The sequence below is a fragment of the Schistocerca nitens genome, unplaced genomic scaffold (genome assembly GCF_023898315.1).
Source record: "Schistocerca nitens isolate TAMUIC-IGC-003100 unplaced genomic scaffold, iqSchNite1.1 HiC_scaffold_377, whole genome shotgun sequence".
In the NCBI taxonomy this organism is placed as follows: Eukaryota; Metazoa; Arthropoda; class Insecta; order Orthoptera; family Acrididae; genus Schistocerca; species Schistocerca nitens.
In genome coordinates this window covers 1,293,959-1,314,281 of record NW_026045911.1, presented here as the reverse complement: position 1 = coordinate 1,314,281, position 20,323 = coordinate 1,293,959, and the positions used below count along the sequence as shown (strand labels likewise).

The following is a 20,323-nucleotide window of genomic DNA, read 5'->3' as shown; positions in this document are numbered from 1 at the left end:
GAACGGGCGTCATCGGACGTCCGCCCCCAACAAATGCAACGAACGAAATGAGAAGAAAAAAAAAGTGGTAGAATGCTCGCTTAGCACGCGGGCGGCCCGGGTTCGATTCCCGGCCGATGCATCGTTCTGCTGTTATCGCTATAATGCTGCCGCACCGATTCCTCGCTTGAGCTCCGTCAGCCTCAGGAATGTATAGCAGGATTCGCTGTGAGAAGAACCAAACACGCAGCACGCAAGAGACCGTACTTGGACGGTCGCGTGCTATTTCTGAGCTGTAACGTCGGCCTGGCCCAACAGGCCGCTGTGTTCAGGCGCCGCAAGGGCGATGGACTGTAACCTCAGGCAGTGCTGCGTTCCGTTGAAAAAGCTGCGGCAGCAGTTTAATCTAGCAAGTCGGGAAAGCACGTGTAGCAACACAACAGATTCTTCAGAGAGCGCAAACTGTCTATCTCTAATATGCGAGACTTACCAAGTTTCCTGGAACGTTGCTCGCAACGTGCCTCGGTAGCGCAGTAGGTAGCGCGTAAGTCTCATAATCTTAAGGTCGTGAGTTCGATCCTCACCCGGGGCATTTAATTTGCTGTACATCACGGCTGAATTAACGATGTTGCTGTTGCTAGGGAACGAACTTAATTGTCATTCGTTATCCACAAGGAGTCTACGCTCAGCGTCAAAATGTTTATTTCCAATTATGACAACGTACAACTTTGATCTTTCTCTTAACCTGTTATGAGTAAAATAACGAATAGTCAATTTCGAGCTGTGCGCAAATATGCTGGCAAACAGAGAACAGCAGTGAGTCCAGGTTCAGCACGAAATACGAGAGGAAACGGAGTGAACCTCACGTCATAGCGCAAATCCGGTGTGGTCTAGTGGCTAGGATACCTGGCTTTCACCCAGGAGGCCCGGGTTCGATTCCCGGTACCGGAACGGAAGTTTTTACGCACCCAACGCTCCATGTTTTGGCCTTCCAACGTTCGTTTTTCGCCCTCCTTGCGGAGCTTCAACCGAATGTAATCGGGGAAAACAGGCACATGATGCAATTACTGTCAGCACCGGGGTAAAGGGAGAGGAGGCGCTGGTCAGCTGTTGGGCTGCTACCAGCGTCAGTGGGAAGTCGGTGAAGTCGCCAGTTGCGCCAGAAGCCAGATATTACCGTAGTACGCCTACACACGCGTTCCAGTTATTCACGTTGCTTGCAGCCGCTCCATCCGCAAGAAGCGTGAGCCCGGATAGCTCAGTCGGTAGAGCATTAGGCTTTTAACCTAAGGGTCCAGGGTTCGAGTCCCTGTCCGGGCGAAGATTTTTAACGTTTCCGTAATGGCTCGTCTCGTAGCGATGGTAGCCCTGCCGTAATCAGTGCACGGAGTTCGTTTCCTGTCAAAATTCTGCGCAGACGGGTTTGATTTTTCACGTTTCGAGGGACTCTTCAGTTACGAGCAGTCGTGGCCGAGTGGTTAAGGCGTCTGACTAGAAATCAGATTCCCTCTGGGAGCGTAGGTTCGAGTCCTACCGACTGCGTCCGTTTTTTCTTTTTTTGTTTAAGAAGAAGGAGCAGAAAATTTCGCAGTTTGCCTGTCGTTTTGGTACCTCGCCTCTCACAGCCGTTTATAGTGCCTGTCCTTTTGATAAGGGCGAATTCCAAGCGTCAGCTTTCGCGTCAGCCGAGCAAAGTCGGGACAAGTCGGGACATACTACAGGATGGTCTGCGTGGAGTAACGACGACAAAAACGTTAATTTAACAGCACGCGGCTCACATACTATATACGAAAAAACTAGCGTTACTTGCGGTGGCCGGGAATCGAACCCGGATCAACTGCTTGGAAGGCAACTATGCTCACCATTACACCACCACCGCACAGCCGCTCCTCGCGACGCCGCGCTGTGTCGGCTTCCCGCCCGCCAGCAGCGGCCCACGGTGATAGTAGCTGTAGGCGCTTTACGAGCTAGGAGGGTGCATCCACACGCATTCGGGTAGCGCCTCCACGCACGCTGCGTCTTTGGGCGAGACTAGTCGCCGCAGCCGCAAGGTTACTCACACGATAGTGATGAGTGGTCGTCTTAAGGCAGTGTAGTGGAGGACTCCGCGTGTGTAGCACTTTTTTCGGTTTCATCCGACGTCGCTGGGTGGCAATCCCACTTTCCCTGCAGAAAACTGCTCGGGAAGCACGGGCAGCTTGTCGAGCATCGGTGGTTCAGTGGCATGTGCCTCAGTAGTGCAGTAAGCAGCGCGTAAGTCTCATAATCTTAAGGTTTGCCGGCACGATAACTCAGCGTGTTCGGTCTGACAGTTATCTGCCCTCTGTAATAAAAGACTGAGTCAACGATGAACTTGAACGGGCGTCATCGGACGTCCGCCCCCAACAAATGCAACGAACGAAATGAGAAGAAAAAAAAAGTGGTAGAATGCTCGCTTAGCACGCGGGCGGCCCGGGTTCGATTCCCGGCCGATGCATCGTTCTGCTGTTATCGCTATAATGCTGCCGCACCGATTCCTCGCTTGAGCTCCGTCAGCCTCAGGAATGTATAGCAGGATTCGCTGTGAGAAGAACCAAACACGCAGCACGCAAGAGACCGTACTTGGACGGTCGCGTGCTATTTCTGAGCTGTAACGTCGGCCTGGCCCAACAGGCCGCTGTGTTCAGGCGCCGCAAGGGCGATGGACTGTAACCTCAGGCAGTGCTGCGTTCCGTTGAAAAAGCTGCGGCAGCAGTTTAATCTAGCAAGTCGGGAAAGCACGTGTAGCAACACAACAGATTCTTCAGAGAGCGCAAACTGTCTATCTCTAATATGCGAGACTTACCAAGTTTCCTGGAACGTTGCTCGCAACGTGCCTCGGTAGCGCAGTAGGTAGCGCGTAAGTCTCATAATCTTAAGGTCGTGAGTTCGATCCTCACCCGGGGCATTTAATTTGCTGTACATCACGGCTGAATTAACGATGTTGCTGTTGCTAGGGAACGAACTTAATTGTCATTCGTTATCCACAAGGAGTCTACGCTCAGCGTCAAAATGTTTATTTCCAATTATGACAACGTACAACTTTGATCTTTCTCTTAACCTGTTATGAGTAAAATAACGAATAGTCAATTTCGAGCTGTGCGCAAATATGCTGGCAAACAGAGAACAGCAGTGAGTCCAGGTTCAGCACGAAATACGAGAGGAAACGGAGTGAACCTCACGTCATAGCGCAAATCCGGTGTGGTCTAGTGGCCAAAAAAAAAAAAAAAAAAAAAAAAAAAAAAAAAAAAAAAAAAAAGTGGCTAGGATAGCTGGCTTTCACCCAGGAGGCCCGGGTTCGATTCCCGGTACCGGAACGGAAGTTTTTACGCACCCAACGCTCCATGTTTTGGCCTTCCAACGTTCGTTTTTCGCCCTCCTTGCGGAGCTTCAACCGAATGTAATCGGGGAAAACAGGCACATGATGCAATTACTGTCAGCACCGGGGTAAAGGGAGAGGAGGCGCTGGTCAGCTGTTGGGCTGCTACCAGCGTCAGTGGGAAGTCGGTGAAGTCGCCAGTTGCGCCAGAAGCCAGATATTACCGTAGTACGCCTACACACGCGTTCCAGTTATTCACGTTGCTTGCAGCCGCTCCATCCGCAAGAAGCGTGAGCCCGGATAGCTCAGTCGGTAGAGCATTAGGCTTTTAACCTAAGGGTCCAGGGTTCGAGTCCCTGTCCGGGCGAAGATTTTTAACGTTTCCGTAATGGCTCGTCTCGTAGCGATGGTAGCCCTGCCGTAATCAGTGCACGGAGTTCGTTTCCTGTCAAAATTCTGCGCAGACGGGTTTGATTTTTCACGATTCGAGGGACTCTTCAGTTACGAGCAGTCGTGGCCGAGTGGTTAAGGCGTCTGACTAGAAATCAGATTCCCTCTGGGAGCGTAGGTTCGAGTCCTACCGACTGCGTCCGTTTTTTCTTTTTTTGTTTAAGAAGAAGGAGCAGAAAATTTCGCAGTTTGCCTGTCGTTTTGGTACCTCGCCTCTCACAGCCGTTTATAGTGCCTGTCCTTTTGATAAGGGCGAATTCCAAGCGTCAGCTTTCGCGTCAGCCGAGCAAAGTCGGGACAAGTCGGGACATACTACAGGATGGTCTGCGTGGAGTAACGACGACAAAAACGTTAATTTAACAGCACGCGGCTCACATACTATATACGAAAAAACTAGCGTTACTTGCGGTGGCCGGGAATCGAACCCGGATCAACTGCTTGGAAGGCAACTATGCTCACCATTACACCACCACCGCACAGCCGCTCCTCGCGACGCCGCGCTGTGTCGGCTTCCCGCCCGCCAGCAGCGGCCCACGGTGATAGTAGCTGTAGGCGCTTTACGAGCTAGGAGGGTGCATCCACACGCATTCGGGTAGCGCCTCCACGCACGCTGCGTCTTTGGGCGAGACTAGTCGCCGCAGCCGCAAGGTTACTCACACGATAGTGATGAGTGGTCGTCTTAAGGCAGTGTAGTGGAGGACTCCGCGTGTGTAGCACTTTTTTCGGTTTCATCCGACGTCGCTGGGTGGCAATCCCACTTTCCCTGCAGAAAACTGCTCGGGAAGCACGGGCAGCTTGTCGAGCATCGGTGGTTCAGTGGCATGTGCCTCAGTAGTGCAGTAAGCAGCGCGTAAGTCTCATAATCTTAAGGTTTGCCGGCACGATAACTCAGCGTGTTCGGTCTGACAGTTATCTGCCCTCTGTAATAAAAGACTGAGTCAACGATGAACTTGAACGGGCGTCATCGGACGTCCGCCCCCAACAAATGCAACGAACGAAATGAGAAGAAAAAAAAAGTGGTAGAATGCTCGCTTAGCACGCGGGCGGCCCGGGTTCGATTCCCGGCCGATGCATCGTTCTGCTGTTATCGCTATAATGCTGCCGCACCGATTCCTCGCTTGAGCTCCGTCAGCCTCAGGAATGTATAGCAGGATTCGCTGTGAGAAGAACCAAACACGCAGCACGCAAGAGACCGTACTTGGACGGTCGCGTGCTATTTCTGAGCTGTAACGTCGGCCTGGCCCAACAGGCCGCTGTGTTCAGGCGCCGCAAGGGCGATGGACTGTAACCTCAGGCAGTGCTGCGTTCCGTTGAAAAAGCTGCGGCAGCAGTTTAATCTAGCAAGTCGGGAAAGCACGTGTAGCAACACAACAGATTCTTCAGAGAGCGCAAACTGTCTATCTCTAATATGCGAGACTTACCAAGTTTCCTGGAACGTTGCTCGCAACGTGCCTCGGTAGCGCAGTAGGTAGCGCGTAAGTCTCATAATCTTAAGGTCGTGAGTTCGATCCTCACCCGGGGCATTTAATTTGCTGTACATCACGGCTGAATTAACGATGTTGCTGTTGCTAGGGAACGAACTTAATTGTCATTCGTTATCCACAAGGAGTCTACGCTCAGCGTCAAAATGTTTATTTCCAATTATGACAACGTACAACTTTGATCTTTCTCTTAACCTGTTATGAGTAAAATAACGAATAGTCAATTTCGAGCTGTGCGCAAATATGCTGGCAAACAGAGAACAGCAGTGAGTCCAGGTTCAGCACGAAATACGAGAGGAAACGGAGTGAACCTCACGTCATAGCGCAAATCCGGTGTGGTCTAGTGGCCAAAAAAAAAAAAAAAAAAAAAAAAAAAAAAAAAAAAAAAAAAAAAGTGGCTAGGATAGCTGGCTTTCACCCAGGAGGCCCGGGTTCGATTCCCGGTACCGGAACGGAAGTTTTTACGCACCCAACGCTCCATGTTTTGGCCTTCCAACGTTCGTTTTTCGCCCTCCTTGCGGAGCTTCAACCGAATGTAATCGGGGAAAACAGGCACATGATGCAATTACTGTCAGCACCGGGGTAAAGGGAGAGGAGGCGCTGGTCAGCTGTTGGGCTGCTACCAGCGTCAGTGGGAAGTCGGTGAAGTCGCCAGTTGCGCCAGAAGCCAGATATTACCGTAGTACGCCTACACACGCGTTCCAGTTATTCACGTTGCTTGCAGCCGCTCCATCCGCAAGAAGCGTGAGCCCGGATAGCTCAGTCGGTAGAGCATTAGGCTTTTAACCTAAGGGTCCAGGGTTCGAGTCCCTGTCCGGGCGAAGATTTTTAACGTTTCCGTAATGGCTCGTCTCGTAGCGATGGTAGCCCTGCCGTAATCAGTGCACGGAGTTCGTTTCCTGTCAAAATTCTGCGCAGACGGGTTTGATTTTTCACGATTCGAGGGACTCTTCAGTTACGAGCAGTCGTGGCCGAGTGGTTAAGGCGTCTGACTAGAAATCAGATTCCCTCTGGGAGCGTAGGTTCGAGTCCTACCGACTGCGTCCGTTTTTTCTTTTTTTGTTTAAGAAGAAGGAGCAGAAAATTTCGCAGTTTGCCTGTCGTTTTGGTACCTCGCCTCTCACAGCCGTTTATAGTGCCTGTCCTTTTGATAAGGGCGAATTCCAAGCGTCAGCTTTCGCGTCAGCCGAGCAAAGTCGGGACAAGTCGGGACATACTACAGGATGGTCTGCGTGGAGTAACGACGACAAAAACGTTAATTTAACAGCACGCGGCTCACATACTATATACGAAAAAACTAGCGTTACTTGCGGTGGCCGGGAATCGAACCCGGATCAACTGCTTGGAAGGCAACTATGCTCACCATTACACCACCACCGCACAGCCGCTCCTCGCGACGCCGCGCTGTGTCGGCTTCCCGCCCGCCAGCAGCGGCCCACGGTGATAGTAGCTGTAGGCGCTTTACGAGCTAGGAGGGTGCATCCACACGCATTCGGGTAGCGCCTCCACGCACGCTGCGTCTTTGGGCGAGACTAGTCGCCGCAGCCGCAAGGTTACTCACACGATAGTGATGAGTGGTCGTCTTAAGGCAGTGTAGTGGAGGACTCCGCGTGTGTAGCACTTTTTTCGGTTTCATCCGACGTCGCTGGGTGGCAATCCCACTTTCCCTGCAGAAAACTGCTCGGGAAGCACGGGCAGCTTGTCGAGCATCGGTGGTTCAGTGGCATGTGCCTCAGTAGTGCAGTAAGCAGCGCGTAAGTCTCATAATCTTAAGGTTTGCCGGCACGATAACTCAGCGTGTTCGGTCTGACAGTTATCTGCCCTCTGTAATAAAAGACTGAGTCAACGATGAACTTGAACGGGCGTCATCGGACGTCCGCCCCCAACAAATGCAACGAACGAAATGAGAAAAAAAAAAAAGTGGTAGAATGCTCGCTTAGCACGCGGGCGGCCCGGGTTCGATTCCCGGCCGATGCATCGTTCTGCTGTTATCGCTATAATGCTGCCGCACCGATTCCTCGCTTGTGCTCCGTCAGCCTCAGGAATGTATAGCAGGATTCGCTGTGAGAAGTACCAAACACGCAGCACGCAAGAGACCGTACTTGGACGGTCGCGTGCTATTTCTGAGCTGTAACGTCGGCCTGGCCCAACAGGCCGCTGTGTTCAGGCGCCGCAAGGGAGATGGACTGTAACCTCAGGCAGTGCTGCGTTCCGTTGAAAAAGCTGCGGCAGCAGTTTAATCTAGCAAGTCGGGAAAGCACGTGTAGCAACACAACAGATTCTTCAGAGAGCGCAAACTGTCTATCTCTAATATGCGAGACTTACCAAGTTTCCTGGAACGTTGCTTGCAACGTGCCTCGGTAGCGCAGTAGGTAGCGCGTAAGTCTCATAATCTTAAGGTCGTGAGTTCGATCCTCACCCGGGGCATTTAATTTGCTGTACATCACGGCTGAATTAACGATGTTGCTGTTGCTAGGGAACGAACTTAATTGTCATTCGTTATCCACAAGGAGTCTACGCTCAGCGTCAAAATGTTTATTTCCAATTATGACAACGTACAACTTTGATCTTTCTCTTAACCTGTTATGACTAAAATAACGAATAGTCAATTTCGAGCTGTGCGCAAATATGCTGGCAAACAGAGAACAGCAGTGAGTCCAGGTTCAGCACGAAATACGAGAGGAAACGGAGTGAACCTCACGTCATAGCGCAAATCCGGTGTGGTCTAGTGGCTAGGATAGCTGGCTTTCACCCAGGAGGCCCGGGTTCGATTCCCGGTACCGGAACGGAAGTTTTTACGCACCCAACGCTCCATGTTTTGGCCTTCCAACGTTCGGTTTTCGCCCTCCTTGCGGAGCTTCAACCGAATGTAATCGGGGAAAACAGGCACATGATGCAATTACTGTCAGCACCGGGGTAAAGGGAGAGGAGGCGCTGGTCAGCTGTTGGGCTGCTACCAGCGTCAGTGGGAAGTCGGTGAAGTCGCCAGTTGCGCCAGAAGCCAGATATTACCGTAGTACGCCTACACACGCGTTCCAGTTATTCACGTTGCTTGCAGCCGCTCCATCCGCAAGAAGCGTGAGCCCGGATAGCTCAGTCGGTAGAGCATTAGGCTTTTAACCTAAGGGTCCAGGGTTCGAGTCCCTGTCCGGGCGAAGATTTTTAACGTTTCCGTAATGGCTCGTCTCGTAGCGATGGTAGCCCTGCCGTAATCAGTGCACGGAGTTCGTTTCCTGTCAAAATTCTGCGCAGACGGGTTTGATTTTTCACGATTCGAGGGACTCTTCAGTTACGAGCAGTCGTGGCCGAGTGGTTAAGGCGTCTGACTAGAAATCAGATTCCCTCTGGGAGCGTAGGTTCGAGTCCTACCGACTGCGTCCGTTTTTTCTTTTTTTGTTTAAGAAGAAGGAGCAGAAAATTTCGCAGTTTGCCTGTCGTTTTGGTACCTCGCCTCTCACAGCCGTTTATAGTGCCTGTCCTTTTGATAAGGGCGAATTCCAAGCGTCAGCTTTCGCGTCAGCCGAGCAAAGTCGGGACAAGTCGGGACATACTACAGGATGGTCTGCGTGGAGTAACGACGACAAAAACGTTAATTTAACAGCACGCGGCTCACATACTATATACGAAAAAACTAGCGTTACTTGCGGTGGCCGGGAATCGAACCCGGATCAACTGCTTGGAAGGCAACTATGCTCACCATTACACCACCACCGCACAGCCGCTCCTCGCGACGCCGCGCTGTGTCGGCTTCCCGCCCGCCAGCAGCGGCCCACGGTGATAGTAGCTGTAGGCGCTTTACGAGCTAGGAGGGTGCATCCACACGCATTCGGGTAGCGCCTCCACGCACGCTGCGTCTTTGGGCGAGACTAGTCGCCGCAGCCGCAAGGTTACTCACACGATAGTGATGAGTGGTCGTCTTAAGGCAGTGTAGTGGAGGACTCCGCGTGTGTAGCACTTTTTTCGGTTTCATCCGACGTCGCTGGGTGGCAATCCCACTTTCCCTGCAGAAAACTGCTCGGGAAGCACGGGCAGCTTGTCGAGCATCGGTGGTTCAGTGGCATGTGCCTCAGTAGTGCAGTAAGCAGCGCGTAAGTCTCATAATCTTAAGGTTTGCCGGCACGATAACTCAGCGTGTTCGGTCTGACAGTTATCTGCCCTCTGTAATAAAAGACTGAGTCAACGATGAACTTGAACGGGCGTCATCGGACGTCCGCCCCCAACAAATGCAACGAACGAAATGAGAAAAAAAAAAAAGTGGTAGAATGCTCGCTTAGCACGCGGGCGGCCCGGGTTCGATTCCCGGCCGATGCATCGTTCTGCTGTTATCGCTATAATGCTGCCGCACCGATTCCTCGCTTGTGCTCCGTCAGCCTCAGGAATGTATAGCAGGATTCGCTGTGAGAAGTACCAAACACGCAGCACGCAAGAGACCGTACTTGGACGGTCGCGTGCTATTTCTGAGCTGTAACGTCGGCCTGGCCCAACAGGCCGCTGTGTTCAGGCGCCGCAAGGGAGATGGACTGTAACCTCAGGCAGTGCTGCGTTCCGTTGAAAAAGCTGCGGCAGCAGTTTAATCTAGCAAGTCGGGAAAGCACGTGTAGCAACACAACAGATTCTTCAGAGAGCGCAAACTGTCTATCTCTAATATGCGAGACTTACCAAGTTTCCTGGAACGTTGCTTGCAACGTGCCTCGGTAGCGCAGTAGGTAGCGCGTAAGTCTCATAATCTTAAGGTCGTGAGTTCGATCCTCACCCGGGGCATTTAATTTGCTGTACATAACGGCTGAATTAACGATGTTGCTGTTGCTAGGGAACGAACTTAATTGTCATTCGTTATCCACAAGGAGTCCACGCTCAGCGTCAAAATGTTTATTTCCAATTATGACAACGTACAACTTTGATCTTTCTCTTAACCTGTTATGAGTAAAATAACGAATAGTCAATTTCGAGCTGTGCGCAAATATGCTGGCAAACAGAGAACAGCAGTGAGTCCAGGTTCAGCACGAAATACGAGAGGAAACGGAGTGAACCTCACGTCATAGCGCAAATCCGGTGTGGTCTAGTGGCTAGGATAGCTGGCTTTCACCCAGGAGGCCCGGGTTCGATTCCCGGTACCGGAACGGAAGTTTTTACGCACCCAACGCTCCATGTTTTGGCCTTCCAACGTTCGTTTTTCGCCCTCCTTGCGGAGCTTCAACCGAATGTAATCGGGGAAAACAGGCACATGATGCAATTACTGTCAGCACCGGGGTAAAGGGAGAGGAGGCGCTGGTCAGCTGTTGGGCTGCTACCAGCGTCAGTGGGAAGTCGGTGAAGTCGCCAGTTGCGCCAGAAGCCAGATATTACCGTAGTACGCCTACACACGCGTTCCAGTTATTCACGTTGCTTGCAGCCGCTCCATCCGCAAGAAGCGTGAGCCCGGATAGCTCAGTCGGTAGAGCATTAGGCTTTTAACCTAAGGGTCCAGGGTTCGAGTCCCTGTCCGGGCGAAGATTTTTAACGTTTCCGTAATGGCTCGTCTCGTAGCGATGGTAGCCCTGCCGTAATCAGTGCACGGAGTTCGTTTCCTGTCAAAATTCTGCGCAGACGGGTTTGATTTTTCACGATTCGAGGGACTCTTCAGTTACGAGCAGTCGTGGCCGAGTGGTTAAGGCGTCTGACTAGAAATCAGATTCCCTCTGGGAGCGTAGGTTCGAGTCCTACCGACTGCGTCCGTTTTTTCTTTTTTTGTTTAAGAAGAAGGAGCAGAAAATTTCGCAGTTTGCCTGTCGTTTTGGTACCTCGCCTCTCACAGCCGTTTATAGTGCCTGTCCTTTTGATAAGGGCGAATTCCAAGCGTCAGCTTTCGCGTCAGCCGAGCAAAGTCGGGACAAGTCGGGACATACTACAGGATGGTCTGCGTGGAGTAACGACGACAAAAACGTTAATTTAACAGCACGCGGCTCACATACTATATACGAAAAAACTAGCGTTACTTGCGGTGGCCGGGAATCGAACCCGGATCAACTGCTTGGAAGGCAACTATGCTCACCATTACACCACCACCGCACAGCCGCTCCTCGCGACGCCGCGCTGTGTCGGCTTCCCGCCCGCCAGCAGCGGCCCACGGTGATAGTAGCTGTAGGCGCTTTACGAGCTAGGAGGGTGCATCCACACGCATTCGGGTAGCGCCTCCACGCACGCTGCGTCTTTGGGCGAGACTAGTCGCCGCAGCCGCAAGGTTACTCACACGATAGTGATGAGTGGTCGTCTTAAGGCAGTGTAGTGGAGGACTCCGCGTGTGTAGCACTTTTTTCGGTTTCATCCGACGTCGCTGGGTGGCAATCCCACTTTCCCTGCAGAAAACTGCTCGGGAAGCACGGGCAGCTTGTCGAGCATCGGTGGTTCAGTGGCATGTGCCTCAGTAGTGCAGTAAGCAGCGCGTAAGTCTCATAATCTTAAGGTTTGCCGGCACGATAACTCAGCGTGTTCGGTCTGACAGTTATCTGCCCTCTGTAATAAAAGACTGAGTCAACGATGAACTTGAACGGGCGTCATCGGACGTCCGCCCCCAACAAATGCAACGAACGAAATGAGAAGAAAAAAAAGTGGTAGAATGCTCGCTTAGCACGCGGGCGGCCCGGGTTCGATTCCCGGCCGATGCATCGTTCTGCTGTTATCGCTATAATGCTGCCGCACCGATTCCTCGCTTGAGCTCCGTCAGCCTCAGGAATGTATAGCAGGATTCGCTGTGAGAAGAACCAAACACGCAGCACGCAAGAGACCGTACTTGGACGGTCGCGTGCTATTTCTGAGCTGTAACGTCGGCCTGGCCCAACAGGCCGCTGTGTTCAGGCGCCGCAAGGGCGATGGACTGTAACCTCAGGCAGTGCTGCGTTCCGTTGAAAAAGCTGCGGCAGCAGTTTAATCTAGCAAGTCGGGAAAGCACGTGTAGCAACACAACAGATTCTTCAGAGAGCGCAAACTGTCTATCTCTAATATGCGAGACTTACCAAGTTTCCTGGAACGTTGCTCGCAACGTGCCTCGGTAGCGCAGTAGGTAGCGCGTAAGTCTCATAATCTTAAGGTCGTGAGTTCGATCCTCACCCGGGGCATTTAATTTGCTGTACATCACGGCTGAATTAACGATGTTGCTGTTGCTAGGGAACGAACTTAATTGTCATTCGTTATCCACAAGGAGTCTACGCTCAGCGTCAAAATGTTTATTTCCAATTATGACAACGTACAACTTTGATCTTTCTCTTAACCTGTTATGACTAAAATAACGAATAGTCAATTTCGAGCTGTGCGCAAATATGCTGGCAAACAGAGAACAGCAGTGAGTCCAGGTTCAGCACGAAATACGAGAGGAAACGGAGTGAACCTCACGTCATAGCGCAAATCCGGTGTGGTCTAGTGGCTAGGATACCTGGCTTTCACCCAGGAGGCCCGGGTTCGATTCCCGGTACCGGAACGGAAGTTTTTACGCACCCAACGCTCCATGTTTTGGCCTTCCAACGTTCGTTTTTCGCCCTCCTTGCGGAGCTTCAACCGAATGTAATCGGGGAAAACAGGCACATGATGCAATTACTGTCAGCACCGGGGTAAAGGGAGAGGAGGCGCTGGTCAGCTGTTGGGCTGCTACCAGCGTCAGTGGGAAGTCGGTGAAGTCGCCAGTTGCGCCAGAAGCCAGATATTACCGTAGTACGCCTACACACGCGTTCCAGTTATTCACGTTGCTTGCAGCCGCTCCATCCGCAAGAAGCGTGAGCCCGGATAGCTCAGTCGGTAGAGCATTAGGCTTTTAACCTAAGGGTCCAGGGTTCGAGTCCCTGTCCGGGCGAAGATTTTTAACGTTTCCGTAATGGCTCGTCTCGTAGCGATGGTAGCCCTGCCGTAATCAGTGCACGGAGTTCGTTTCCTGTCAAAATTCTGCGCAGACGGGTTTGATTTTTCACGATTCGAGGGACTCTTCAGTTACGAGCAGTCGTGGCCGAGGGATAAGTCGGCCTTCAGCGGCCGTGGCGAGCGGACGCGCGGCGTGTTTACGTCCTCGCTGCTGCTGGCTGTGTGGTGTTTACTGGTGAGTAGACGCTGTTCTAGCGGCCACAATAACGTGTTATTGTGTGACAATGTTTAGAACCGGAACATGAACGACATAACGCGCAGAGACACGTTGAAATTTGTCTTCGATCACACCTATGCACGACCGAAATCTTTTGAGATAGAATTATGGATTGCGGAAAGTCTGAAACGATCCTTTGACGATATCATCGGCGTACACCTATCGATCGTTAGTAGCGTTGTCTACATCAAGTTTAAAACCGCTGCTATTTGCGAACAGATTTTGCAGTCATGTAGTGGTAAGCTTAAATTTAAGCACCGTGATGGGAACGTCGGGGAGGTTAAGGTTTTGCATGCAGGATTTGGTCTTCGAACTCTTCGAATTTTTGAGTTACCGTTTGAAGTACCTGCGGCTGACATCGACGCGGTGCTAAAAAATTATGGTAAAGTTGTTAGCAATGTTGCCGAAAAATGGGCGACGTTTAAGGTTCCTGTCCTGAACGGTGTTCGGCAGGTTAAAATGGAACTGCAGAGGCACATACCATCTTACGTTACTATTTGTGGATACAGGGCGATCGTAATATATGACGGTCAACCGCGTACCTGCTCTGGGTGCGGTGCCACGGATCACGTTCGTGCTCAATGTATCCAACGAAGGGTGACGCAGTTGCCACCAGGAGACACTGTGCCAGCTAATACGATGACTTCCCTACCGCTGACATATGTGGCGGCAGCCCGCACGAACATGGCCAACGTGGAACATTCCGTTGTGGACACAATTTCCAACGCCTTGGACGCCGACCGAGTGACGCCAATGGAAACTTCCACCACAGAGGACATCACTGATGCAACCCCTGAGGTTCCAACGGAAACTAACGAGCCAGTGGGTACGAATTTGGCCAACCTTTCCTGTGATGTACAATCCCAAGGAAACGTCAACGATTCGGACACTGGCAATAAACAGATGCCTGTCTCAGCGCCAACGGCAGGATTCACTGGTGGGCAAGATAGCGTTTCATCTCCAGAGGCTGACGAAAATGGAAGGCGAGGCAATTCACCGAAGACACATAAGAAAAGGAGGATTGCCCACAAGAATGTCGAGCAAACTGCACCAAGTTTGCGTGAGAAAGGTCTGCAGATTGCCCGCGACCTTACCGATGCCCTACATGGACACCCTGATGAGAAGCAACAGAGTGGCACCAGCAATGTGGCAGACACCACGAAGCCCCAGTCAGAGGTCGAAGACCACGCTCTCGCTGAACGGGAAAACACTACACGACGGGTCCTCAGGGATAGCTCCACACACCTCCGTCTGGCTGAGATAGCCTCACACACCAAGAGGGACTCAGTTCATGTTGGCGACTGGGCAGATGATGTAGAAGGCATGTCAGTGGACACTGAAACGAATACGGTCGGCTCGGCGAAAGGTGCTTCCTCAGCTGTGAGGGATGAAGAACTCAAAAGTACAGGACCTGCTTCAACACCTCCCAGCCCCCTGCGGGTTCGGGGATAAGAATAGGCCCGCGGTATTCCTGCCTGTCGTAAGAGGCGACTAAAAGGAGTCTCAAATGTTTCGGCCTTATGTGATGGTCCCCTCTCGGGTTTGACCTCCATCTTTCTAAATTATTCCGAAGAGCGAGCCAATTGGGGAAGGGCGCCTTACATGGTGCACTGTATACGTCGTGCAATTAGACCTGTAGCCGGCTTTCTCGTCGTTGCAATGGTGTCCCGCTCGTTTTCGATCTCTTGGGCGATTACCACGCTGCACTCTGCAGTGTTTCTTTTATCTGCGACGACGACCTTGGTCAGTTTTGCACCTAAGATCCAGCACGGTAGCCAGTCCGTTGTGGTGGGGCCGCCATGTACCCTCTCGGTTGTAGCCCCCTGACAACACAGGGATCGCTCTACTGATGCCTGCGCCGTTAACTCCCCACGTATGCCAAGGAGTAGATGCCCATCTCCTTGGGGCATCAGGACTCCCGGAAATGGCCGTCCTGCCAGGTGGCTATTGCTGCGGCTGGGTGGCGCCCGTGGGGAGGGCCCTTGGTCGGAGTAGGTGGCATCAGGGTGGATGACCCGCAATGAAGCGTGGTACATCATCTCTCGCTGGTGGGCCTCCACCAGCAGTCTCTAAGCGATCGAGGTCTAACCTCAACGGCAGGAAATACGAACCGCGATCATTTCCCTCCCTGGCCACTCCATGGGAGGAACGTATGGCAAAAGAAGTCGGTGGAGAATATTCACCCCGGTTCCTTGTGTGCACGCGAGTCGATGGAGAATCGTTTATGTCAACTAAGCCCCAGTTTTTTGTGGAGCATTTAGAGGACAAGTTCGGGGAGGTGGAGGGCTTGTCAAAGATGCGCTCTGGTTCTGTGCTCATCAAAACGGCATCCTCTGCCCAGTCACGGAGGTTGCTCAATTGTGACAAGTTGGGGGATGTTTCAGTTAGCATCACGCCGCATAAGAGTCTCAACATGGTCCAGGGTATTATATTCCACAGGGATCTTCTTCTGCAGTCCGACGATGAATTACGCGCCAACCTCGAACGACGAGGTGTTCACTTCGTCCGGCGCGTCCATCGGGGTCCGAGGGATAATCAGGTAGCCACCGGTGCCTTCATCTTGGCCTTCGAAGGTGATGTATTACCCGAAAAGGTCAAGGTGATGGTTTACCGTTGTGATGTGAAGCCATATATCCCTCCTCCGATGCGGTGTTTTAAATGCTGGAAGTTCGGGCACATGTCCTCTCGTTGTACTTCCAGCCTCATGTGTCGGGATTGTGGACGTCCTTCGCATCCCGATACTCCATGTGCCCCGCCTCCTATCTGTGTTAACTGCGGAGAACACCATTCCCCCTGCTCGCCGGACTGTAGGATATTGCAGAAAGAAAGAAAGATAATGGAATATAAGACCCTGGACCGGCTGACCTACCCCGAGGCTAGACGGAAATATGAGAGGCTCCATCCTGTGGCAATGACGTCAACCTACGCCGCTGCTGCAACGACGGTTCTGCCATCATCACGAATCGGCTCTAAGATCGGTCAGCATCCACCAGCCCCCTTGCTCGTGGGGGGCACTTCACACCCTGTTGCTCCTGCTCCATCCTCTCCAGGAGCAACAACCTCCCAACCATCGGGGACATCAGTCCCCCCTTCCCAGCCGGAGAAGCGTAAGACTTCTTCGGCTACTCTCGTACGGAAGGGGTCCCTTGGGGACCTCCCTTCACAAGTTCCGACCAGCGGCACAGCAGACACCGGCAAGTGGCTCAAACAACCACCAGCCCCTGGTCGTAGGGCCTCCCGGTCGTCCTCTGTCCCTGAGACTGACACTGTGAAGCCCTCTAAGCCCTCCAAGCCTGAACCACCGAAGGCACAACGGGCGAAACAGAAACAGAACCAGAAGAAAGTCCCCAAGAATACCAACATTGCGGTGGCACCTGTCCCACCGCTTACTACAAGCTCCGCCTCGGAGGACGAGGTGGAGATTCTGGCGTCCGCTGCGGACCTCGATCTCGGCGGTCCCTCAGACGCCATGAATAGCACTAGCGCGGGTGCTCAATCGGAGGCAGCAGGTGACCCGTCGGCGTAATCTGCCTTCCCAGTCCCGTCACGCCTTTCCCAGCCATGGACACCACCATCCTCCAGTGGAACTGCAGCGGTTTCTTCCACCATCTAGCTGAGCTCCGCCAACTTATCAGCCTTCACCCTTTCCTCTGTATTGCTCTCCAGGAAACTTGGTTTCCAGCACTGCGAACCCCCGCCCTCCGTGGCTATCGGGGTTATTTTAAGAACCGGGCAGCTTATGAAAGGGTGTCTGGTGGCGTCTGCATATATGTCCTTAACTCTCTACACAGCGAGTTTGTACCTCTACAAACAGCTTTAGAGGCTGTCGCTGTTCGGGTGTGGACGCCACAGGCTGTTACCGTCTGCAGTATTTACCTACCACCGGATGGTGCTGTCGCACAGCATGTCCTGGCTGCTCTGATAGCACAACTGCCGCCACCTTTCTTGTTGCTGGGCGATTTCAATGCCCACAACCCTCTATGGGGTGGGACTGTCTCCGATGACCGCGGTCGTGCCGTGGAGCATTTGTTGGCTCAGCTCGACCTTAGCCTCCTGAACACCGGTGCTCCCACACATTTCAGTGTGGCCCACGGCTCGTTCTCGGCCATCGATCTCTCTCTTTGCAGCCCCGGCCTTGTCCCATCTCTCCACTGGAGAGTGCATCCTGACCTGTGTGGTAGTGACCATTTTCCCATCTATTTGTCACTGCCCCAGTGTCATTCTTCTGGGCGCCTGCCCCGCTGGGCTCTCCACAGGGCTGACTGGCCGAGTTTCACTTCCGCGGCAACCGTTGAGTCTCCCCCGCAGGGTGACATTGACGATGTGGTCCGTGACTTAACCACGTCCATCATTTCGGCGGCCGAGGCTGCCATCCCCCGCTCTTCTGGACTCCCTCGGAGGAAGGCTGTACCCTGGTGGTCGCCGGAGATTGCTGAAGCTATTCGCGACCGTCGGCGGGCCCTCCAGCGTCATCGGCGGCACCCGTCTCTCGAGACCCTCATCGCCTTTAAGAGGCTCCGTGCCTTCGCCCGTCGTCTTATTGCACGGCGTAAGCAGGAGTGCTGGGAGCGGTATGTCTCATCCTTGGGCTCTCGTGTCTCCCCCTCGCTCGTGTGGTCCCGGATACGGCGGATTTATGGACACCAGACCCCTATGGGTGTCGCTGGGATCTCCTTGGACGGCGCTGTCTGCACGGACGCTGCCGCCATTGCTGAACACCTTGCTGCGCACTTTGCTCAGAGCTCTGCGACTGCAACTTAGCCCCCCGCCTTTCGCTCTCTAAAGGAGCGAGCCGAGCGGACGCCGTTATCGTTCCACACGCGTCGTTCTGAGAAATACAATGCTCCCTTCAGCGAGCGGGAATTCCTTGCTGCCCTCGCCGACTGCCCTGATACGGCACCAGGACCAGACGGTATACACGCGCAGATGCTGAAGCATCTTTCCAGGGACTGCCAGCGACACGTCCTCACCATCTTTAACCGCATTTGGAGCGAGGGCGTGTTCCCGTCGCAATGGCGTGAGGGTCTTATTGTCCCCATCTTGAAGCCCGATGCGGACCCACTGGCGGTGGACAGCTATCGTCCCATTACCCTCACCAACGTTTTGTGCAAATTGCTCGAACGTATGGTGGGGCGGCGTTTGTGTTGGGTCCTTGAATCGCGCGGTCTCCTCGCTCCATCCCAGGGTGGCTTCCGTCGGGGCCGGTCTGCAGCGGACAATTTGGTGCGGCTGGAATCTGCTATCCGTACGGCCTTTGCCCGACGTCAGCATCTCGTTGCCGTATTCTTCGATCTGCGGAAGGCGTATGACACCACATGGAGGCATCACATCCTTGCTACGTTGCATGAGTGGGGTCTTCGTGGTCGACTCCCGGCTTTTCTTCAGACCTTTCTATTGCACCTCTCTTTCCGGGTACAAGTCGGTGCCGCCTCTAGTTCATCCTATACACAGGAGAATGGGGTCCCGCAGGGCTCGGTGTTGAGCGTCTCGTTATTTCTAGTGGCCATTAATGGTCTGGCTGCAGCCGTGGGGTCGTCGGTGTCTCCTTCTTTGTATGCCGACGACTTCTGCATCTCATTTAGCTCCACGACTACGGGGGTCGCCGAACGCAGGCTGCAAGTAGCCGTACGCAAGGCAGAATCGTGGGCTCTGACTCACGGTTTTCAGTTCTCTGCAGCCAAGACTCCAGTTATGCACTTCTGCAGGCGTCGGACGGTCCACCCTCATCCTGAACTTCACCTCGACGGCCACCTGCTTGACGTGGTGGACACTTGCCGCTTCTTGGGACTCGTGTTTGATGCCCGGCTCACATGGGTTCCTCATATTACTCAGCTGAAGCAAAAGTGCTGGCGGCATCTCAACGCCCTCCGCTGCCTCAGCCACACATCTTGGGGTGCGGATCGCTGCACGCTGTTGCGACTGTACAAAGCCCTTGTGCAGTCCAGGCTTGATTATGGGAGCCTGGCCTATGGGTCTGCATCACCCTCAGTGTTGAAGTTGTTAGACCCCATACATCACTGTGGGGTTCGGCTTGCAACTGGCGCATTTCGTACGAGCCCCGTGGATAGTCTACTGGTGGAGGCCGGGGTTCCCCCGCTGCGGATTCGCCGCCATCGACTGCTCGCCGACTATGCTGTCCACGTTCATTGCTCGCCGGGCCATCCCCATCGTCGCCTGCTTTTCCCTGTCTCGGTCCTCCACCTGCCCGAACGGCGTCCTCGGTCTGGGCTTTCCATAGCTGTCCGTGTCCAGTCCCTGCTGTCCGAACTGGGATCATTCCCTCTTCTGCCTCCCTTCCGGGTCCGTGCACCTACGCCTCCCTGGTGCTTGTCCCGTCCGTCCGTCCGTCTGGACTTGGCACAGGGACCCAAGGACTCGGTTCCGCCTGTGGCCCTCCGTCGCCGTTTTCTTGCGCTCCTCGCCTCCTTTTCGGACTGTGAGCCTGTCTACACCGATGGTTCCCTGGTTGATGGTCGCACTGCCTACGCTTTTGCTCATGCCGCCAACGTTGAACAGCGCTCCTTGCCGGCTGGCTGCAGTATTTTTACTGCAGAGCTGGTGGCCATATTGCGCGCTCTTGAGCATATGCGTTCCTGCTCAGGTACGTCCCTTGTCATCTGCAGTGACTCCCTGAGCAGCCTCCAGGCCATCGACCGCTGCTATCCCTCATGTCCTCTGGTGTCCTCTATTCGGGAGTCTGTTTCCACCATTACCCGCTCTGGACGTTCGGTGGTCTTTGTTTGGACGCCGGGTCACGTTGGCATCCCAGGGAACGAACGTGTCGACAGGTTGGCCAAAGGGGCGATCGACGCCCCAGTTTTGGAGATCGGCCTTACGGCTCGCGACCAGCAGCTGGTCTTGCGCCGTAAGGTGCTTGGGATGTGGGCTGCTGAGTGGCGTGGCATGACAGCCCCGAATAAACTGCGGGCTGTCAAGGAGACGACCGATGTGTGGCGTTCCTCCCTGCGGGCT

General features: G+C 53.5%; 26 non-coding genes across 26 annotated transcripts; 21 read left to right on the top strand and 5 right to left on the bottom strand.

The window, feature by feature from the left end:
• The first annotated feature begins 498 nt into the window (after nucleotides 1-498).
• On the top strand, nucleotides 499-571 carry Trnam-cau (transfer RNA methionine (anticodon CAU)). The gene has a single exon. It is a non-coding gene; the product is annotated as a tRNA-Met (tRNA).
• Nucleotides 572-858: 287 nt separating this feature from the next.
• Trnae-uuc (transfer RNA glutamic acid (anticodon UUC)) lies at nucleotides 859-930 on the top strand. Its single transcript has one exon. It is a non-coding gene; the product is annotated as a tRNA-Glu (tRNA).
• A 296-nt stretch (nucleotides 931-1,226) lies between these two features.
• On the top strand, nucleotides 1,227-1,299 carry Trnak-uuu (transfer RNA lysine (anticodon UUU)). Its single transcript has one exon. It is a non-coding gene; the product is annotated as a tRNA-Lys (tRNA).
• A 140-nt stretch (nucleotides 1,300-1,439) lies between these two features.
• Nucleotides 1,440-1,521, top strand: Trnas-aga (transfer RNA serine (anticodon AGA)). The gene has a single exon. It is a non-coding gene; the product is annotated as a tRNA-Ser (tRNA).
• A 265-nt stretch (nucleotides 1,522-1,786) lies between these two features.
• On the bottom strand, nucleotides 1,787-1,858 carry Trnag-ucc (transfer RNA glycine (anticodon UCC)). Its single transcript has one exon. It is a non-coding gene; the product is annotated as a tRNA-Gly (tRNA).
• Nucleotides 1,859-2,832: 974 nt separating this feature from the next.
• Trnam-cau (transfer RNA methionine (anticodon CAU)) lies at nucleotides 2,833-2,905 on the top strand. Its single transcript has one exon. It is a non-coding gene; the product is annotated as a tRNA-Met (tRNA).
• Nucleotides 2,906-3,610: 705 nt separating this feature from the next.
• On the top strand, nucleotides 3,611-3,683 carry Trnak-uuu (transfer RNA lysine (anticodon UUU)). The gene has a single exon. It is a non-coding gene; the product is annotated as a tRNA-Lys (tRNA).
• Nucleotides 3,684-3,823: 140 nt separating this feature from the next.
• Trnas-aga (transfer RNA serine (anticodon AGA)) lies at nucleotides 3,824-3,905 on the top strand. The gene has a single exon. It is a non-coding gene; the product is annotated as a tRNA-Ser (tRNA).
• A 265-nt stretch (nucleotides 3,906-4,170) lies between these two features.
• Trnag-ucc (transfer RNA glycine (anticodon UCC)) lies at nucleotides 4,171-4,242 on the bottom strand. The gene has a single exon. It is a non-coding gene; the product is annotated as a tRNA-Gly (tRNA).
• A 974-nt stretch (nucleotides 4,243-5,216) lies between these two features.
• Trnam-cau (transfer RNA methionine (anticodon CAU)) lies at nucleotides 5,217-5,289 on the top strand. Its single transcript has one exon. It is a non-coding gene; the product is annotated as a tRNA-Met (tRNA).
• A 706-nt stretch (nucleotides 5,290-5,995) lies between these two features.
• Nucleotides 5,996-6,068, top strand: Trnak-uuu (transfer RNA lysine (anticodon UUU)). Its single transcript has one exon. It is a non-coding gene; the product is annotated as a tRNA-Lys (tRNA).
• Nucleotides 6,069-6,208: 140 nt separating this feature from the next.
• Nucleotides 6,209-6,290, top strand: Trnas-aga (transfer RNA serine (anticodon AGA)). Its single transcript has one exon. It is a non-coding gene; the product is annotated as a tRNA-Ser (tRNA).
• A 265-nt stretch (nucleotides 6,291-6,555) lies between these two features.
• Nucleotides 6,556-6,627, bottom strand: Trnag-ucc (transfer RNA glycine (anticodon UCC)). The gene has a single exon. It is a non-coding gene; the product is annotated as a tRNA-Gly (tRNA).
• A 974-nt stretch (nucleotides 6,628-7,601) lies between these two features.
• Nucleotides 7,602-7,674, top strand: Trnam-cau (transfer RNA methionine (anticodon CAU)). Its single transcript has one exon. It is a non-coding gene; the product is annotated as a tRNA-Met (tRNA).
• A 287-nt stretch (nucleotides 7,675-7,961) lies between these two features.
• Trnae-uuc (transfer RNA glutamic acid (anticodon UUC)) lies at nucleotides 7,962-8,033 on the top strand. Its single transcript has one exon. It is a non-coding gene; the product is annotated as a tRNA-Glu (tRNA).
• A 296-nt stretch (nucleotides 8,034-8,329) lies between these two features.
• Trnak-uuu (transfer RNA lysine (anticodon UUU)) lies at nucleotides 8,330-8,402 on the top strand. The gene has a single exon. It is a non-coding gene; the product is annotated as a tRNA-Lys (tRNA).
• Nucleotides 8,403-8,542: 140 nt separating this feature from the next.
• Trnas-aga (transfer RNA serine (anticodon AGA)) lies at nucleotides 8,543-8,624 on the top strand. Its single transcript has one exon. It is a non-coding gene; the product is annotated as a tRNA-Ser (tRNA).
• A 265-nt stretch (nucleotides 8,625-8,889) lies between these two features.
• Nucleotides 8,890-8,961, bottom strand: Trnag-ucc (transfer RNA glycine (anticodon UCC)). The gene has a single exon. It is a non-coding gene; the product is annotated as a tRNA-Gly (tRNA).
• A 974-nt stretch (nucleotides 8,962-9,935) lies between these two features.
• On the top strand, nucleotides 9,936-10,008 carry Trnam-cau (transfer RNA methionine (anticodon CAU)). Its single transcript has one exon. It is a non-coding gene; the product is annotated as a tRNA-Met (tRNA).
• Nucleotides 10,009-10,295: 287 nt separating this feature from the next.
• Trnae-uuc (transfer RNA glutamic acid (anticodon UUC)) lies at nucleotides 10,296-10,367 on the top strand. The gene has a single exon. It is a non-coding gene; the product is annotated as a tRNA-Glu (tRNA).
• Nucleotides 10,368-10,663: 296 nt separating this feature from the next.
• Nucleotides 10,664-10,736, top strand: Trnak-uuu (transfer RNA lysine (anticodon UUU)). Its single transcript has one exon. It is a non-coding gene; the product is annotated as a tRNA-Lys (tRNA).
• Nucleotides 10,737-10,876: 140 nt separating this feature from the next.
• On the top strand, nucleotides 10,877-10,958 carry Trnas-aga (transfer RNA serine (anticodon AGA)). Its single transcript has one exon. It is a non-coding gene; the product is annotated as a tRNA-Ser (tRNA).
• A 265-nt stretch (nucleotides 10,959-11,223) lies between these two features.
• Trnag-ucc (transfer RNA glycine (anticodon UCC)) lies at nucleotides 11,224-11,295 on the bottom strand. Its single transcript has one exon. It is a non-coding gene; the product is annotated as a tRNA-Gly (tRNA).
• A 973-nt stretch (nucleotides 11,296-12,268) lies between these two features.
• Trnam-cau (transfer RNA methionine (anticodon CAU)) lies at nucleotides 12,269-12,341 on the top strand. The gene has a single exon. It is a non-coding gene; the product is annotated as a tRNA-Met (tRNA).
• A 287-nt stretch (nucleotides 12,342-12,628) lies between these two features.
• Trnae-uuc (transfer RNA glutamic acid (anticodon UUC)) lies at nucleotides 12,629-12,700 on the top strand. Its single transcript has one exon. It is a non-coding gene; the product is annotated as a tRNA-Glu (tRNA).
• A 296-nt stretch (nucleotides 12,701-12,996) lies between these two features.
• Nucleotides 12,997-13,069, top strand: Trnak-uuu (transfer RNA lysine (anticodon UUU)). Its single transcript has one exon. It is a non-coding gene; the product is annotated as a tRNA-Lys (tRNA).
• Nucleotides 13,070-20,323: the final 7,254 nt, after the last annotated feature.